This window comes from Styela clava, unplaced genomic scaffold (genome assembly GCF_964204865.1).
Source record: "Styela clava unplaced genomic scaffold, kaStyClav1.hap1.2 HAP1_SCAFFOLD_190, whole genome shotgun sequence".
In the NCBI taxonomy this organism is placed as follows: domain Eukaryota; kingdom Metazoa; phylum Chordata; class Ascidiacea; order Stolidobranchia; family Styelidae; genus Styela; species Styela clava.
In genome coordinates this window covers 30001-34167 of record NW_027556529.1, presented here as the reverse complement: position 1 = coordinate 34167, position 4167 = coordinate 30001, and the positions used below count along the sequence as shown (strand labels likewise).

The window sequence follows — 4167 nt, the reverse complement described above, 5'->3', positions numbered from 1 at the left end:
ATGAGGTTCAACGGGTTACCCGGACCTTTCGGCCTAGGTTAGACACTCGCTGCTTCACTCAGTGTAGCGCGCGTGCGGCCCCGGACATCTAAGGGCATCACAGACCTGTTATTGCTCAATCTCGTGTGGCTAAACGCCACTAGTCCCTCTAAGAAGTTAGACGCCGACCGAGAAGGTCGCGTAACTATTTAGCATGCCAGAGTCTCGTTCGTTATCGGAATTAACCAGACAAATCGCTCCACCAACTAAGAACGGCCATGCACCACCACCCACAGAATCAAGAAAGAGCTCTCAATCTGTCAATCCTACCTGTGTCCGGGCCGGGTGAGTTTCCCCGTGTTGAGTCAAATTAAGCCGCAGGCTCCACTCCTGGTGGTGCCCTTCCGTCAATTCCTTTAAGTTTCAGCTTTGCAACCATACTTCCCCCGGAACCCAAAGACTTTGGTTTCCCGGAAGCTGCCGGAAAGGTCGTCATGGTAACGCCTCCCGATCGCTAGTTGGCATCGTTTATAGTCAGAACTAGGACGGTATCTGATCGTCTTCGAACCTCTGACTTTCGCTCTTGATTAAAGAAAACATTCTTGGCGAATGCTTTCGCAGTAGTTCGTCTTCCGCCGATCCAAGAATTTCACCTCTAACGGCAGAGTACGGACGCCCCCGTCTGTCCCTCTTAATCATTACCTCGTGCTCCGAAAACCAACAAAATAGAACCGAGGTCCTATTCCATTATTCCATGCAACACTATGCAGGCGAACAGCCTGCTTTGAACACTCTAATTTTTTCAAAGTAAACTTATCGGCCACCGCCGACACTCAGTCAAGAGCACCGACGGAGAACCGAAGGTGAGGCGAACGCAACCAGTGACACGCCTTGCGACGGACCGGCGGCGCTCGCCCAAAATCCAACTACGAGCTTTTCAACCGCAACAACTTTAGCATACACTGTTGGAGCTGGAATTACCGCGGCTGCTGGCACCAGACTTGCCCTCCAATGGATACTCGTTAAGAGTTTTAGGATGTACTCATTCCAATTACAGGGCCTCGTTAGAGTCCTGTATTGTTATTTTTCGTCACTACCTCCCCGTGTCGGGAATGGGTAATTTGCGCGCCTGCTGCCTTCCTTGGATGTGGTAGCCGTTTCTCAGGCTCCCTCTCCGGAATCGAACCCTGATTCCCCGTTACCCGTTATCACAAAGGTAGGCACGTAGCGTACCTTCGACAGTTGATAGGGCAGACACTTGAATGATACGTCGTCGGTGCAGAGACCGTACGATCCGCGTGGTTATCCAGAGTCATCAAACGTCACAGGACGAACCCGGTCGGTTTTGATCTGATAAAAGCGCGCCTCCCGAAGTCGGCGCTTAATGCATGTATTAGCTCTAGAATTACCACAGTTATCCACTTCGCTTACGAGACCAAATAAACCAAGACTGATTTAATGAGCCATTCGCAGTTTCGCTTTACGAGAACTCGTACTTGCACCTGCATGGCTTAATCTTTGAGACAAGCATATCACTACTGGCAGGATCAACCAGATAGCTGCGACAGCTGCGCTCGGCCCTTGCTGGGCCGCCCGGCGCGTGCTCGTCGCATTCGTTTAAGACCGAGGCGATCGCCTGCGGCCGTACTCGGCTTCGACAGTCGCTGGCCGCGACGTCCACGCTCTCGCCGGCAGTGCCAGGCGGAGCGATTTGCGTTTTTTCTTTGCTCGCCCTCTCTCGGGCTCGATCCATTCAGTTTCGCACAAACAAGAGCTCTGCCGGCCGCCTGCAGCGGTGCCTAAAACCCGGGCATAACAATGCGACCGTTCTGCTAGGCCGACAAGCGCTCAAGCCAGACGCTCGATCGAACGCCCCCTACATATTAGTCGAGACAACGGCTCGCTCATTAGCATCGCGTTTGTACTTTAACTTTTTTCGGCTCGGCTTCTTTCGACGCCGATGCCGGCGACGCAGCACTCTCTCGCCCGCCAGCCACCGAGAAAAGGGTGCGCTCCGACCGGCCCCGCACCGCTCTTTCTTGGCTCATTCGAAATTACTGTCTTTCGCTCTGACATGCCTTACCTAGGGTTAGGTTAGTATGCTTGCACGTTTGTACTTTAACTTTTTTCGGCTCGGCTTCTTTCGACGCCGATGCCGGCGACGCAGCACTCTCTCGCCCGCCAGCCACCGAGAAAAGGGTGCGCTCCGACCGGCCCCGCACCGCTCTTTCATGGCTCATTCGAAATTACTGTCTTTCGCTCTGACATGCCTTACCTAGGGTTAGGTTAGTATGCTTGCACGTTTGTACTTTAACTTTTTTTGGCTCGGCTTCTTTCGACGCCGATGCCGGCGACGCAGCACTCTCTCGCCCGCCAGCCACCTAGAAAAGGGTGCGCTCCGACCGGCCCCGCACCGCTCTTTCTTGGCTCATTCGAAATTACTGTCTTTCGCTCTGACATGCCTTACCTAGGGTTAGGTTAGTATGCTTGCACGTTTGTACTTTAACTTTTTTCGGCTCGGCTTCTTTCGACGCCGATGCCGGCGACGCAGCACTCTCTCGCCCGCCAGCCACCGAGAAAAGGGTGCGCTCCGACCGGCCCCGCACCGCTCTTTCATGGCTCATTCGAAATTACTGTCTTTCGCTCTGACATGCCTTACCTAGGGTTAGGTTAGTATGCTTGCACGTTTGTACTTTAACTTTTTTTGGCTCGGCTTCTTTCGACGCCGATGCCGGCGACGCAGCACTCTCTCGCCCGCCAGCCACCTAGAAAAGGGTGCGCTCCGACCGGCCCCGCACCGCTCTTTCTTGGCTCATTCGAAATTACTGTCTTTCGCTCTGACATGCCTTACCTAGGGTTAGGTTAGTATGCTTGCACGTTTGTACTTTAACTTTTTTTGGCTCGGCTTCTTTCGACGCCGATGCCGGCGACGCAGCACTCTCTCGCCCGCCAGCCACCGAGAAAAGGGTGCGCTCCGACCGGCCCCGCACCGCTCTTTCATGGCTCATTCGAGTTTACTGTCTTTCGCTCTGACATGCCTTACCTAGGGTTAGGTTAGTATGCTTGCACGTTTGTACTTTAACTTTTTTCGGCTCGGCTTCTTTCGACGCCGATGCCGGCGACGCAGCACTCTCTCGCCCGCCAGCCACCGAGAAAAGGGTGCGCTCCGACCGGCCCCGCACCGCTCTTTCATGGCTCATTCGAAATTACTGTCTTTCGCTCTGACATGCCTTACCTAGGGTTAGGTTAGTATGCTTGCACGTTTGTACTTTAACTTTTTTCGGCTCGGCTTCTTTCGACGCCGATGCCGGCGACGCAGCACTCTCTCGCCCGCCAGCCACCGAGAAAAGGGTGCGCTCCGACCGGCCCCGCACCGCTCTTTCATGGCTCATTCGAGTTTACTGTCTTTCGCTCTGACATGCCTTACCTAGGGTTAGGTTAGTATGCTTGCACGTTTGTACATTAACTTTTTTCGGCTCGGCTTCTTTCGACGCCGATGCCGGCGACGCAGCACTCTCTCGCCCGCCAGCCACCGAGAAAAGGGTGCGCTCCGACCGGCCCCGCACCGCTCTTTCTTGGCTCATTCGAAATTACTGTCTTTCGCTCTGACATGCCTTACCTAGGGTTAGGTTAGTATGCTTGCACGTTTGTACATTAACTTTTTTCGGCTCGGCTTCTTTCGACGCCGATGCCGGCGACGCAGCACTCTCTCGCCCGCCAGCCACCGAGAAAAGGGTGCGCTCCGACCGGCCCCGCACCGCTCTTTCATGGCTCATTCGAAATTACTGTCTTTCGCTCTGACATGCCTTACCTAGGGTTAGGTTAGTATGCTTGCACGTTTGTACTTTAACTTTTTTTGGCTCGGCTTCTTTCGACGCCGATGCCGGCGACGCAGCACTCTCTCGCCCGCCAGCCACCGAGAAAAGGGTGCGCTCCGACCGGCCCCGCACCGCTCTTTCATGGCTCATTCGAAATTACTGTCTTTCGCTCTGACATGCCTTACCTAGGGTTAGGTTAGTATGCTTGCACGTTTGTACTTTAACTTTTTTTGGCTCGGCTTCTTTCGACGCCGATGCCGGCGACGCAGCACTCTCTCGCCCGCCAGCCACCTAGAAAAGGGTGCGCTCCGACCGGCCCCGCACCGCTCTTTCTTGGCTCATTCGAAATTACTGTCTTTCGCTCTGACAT

At 54.4% G+C, this 4167-nt stretch overlaps 1 pseudogene; it reads right to left on the bottom strand.

Annotated features, from left to right (window-relative positions):
* On the bottom strand, nucleotides 1-1537 carry LOC144418842 (small subunit ribosomal RNA; annotated as a pseudogene; the record flags this gene model as incomplete).
* Nucleotides 1538-4167: the final 2630 nt, after the last annotated feature.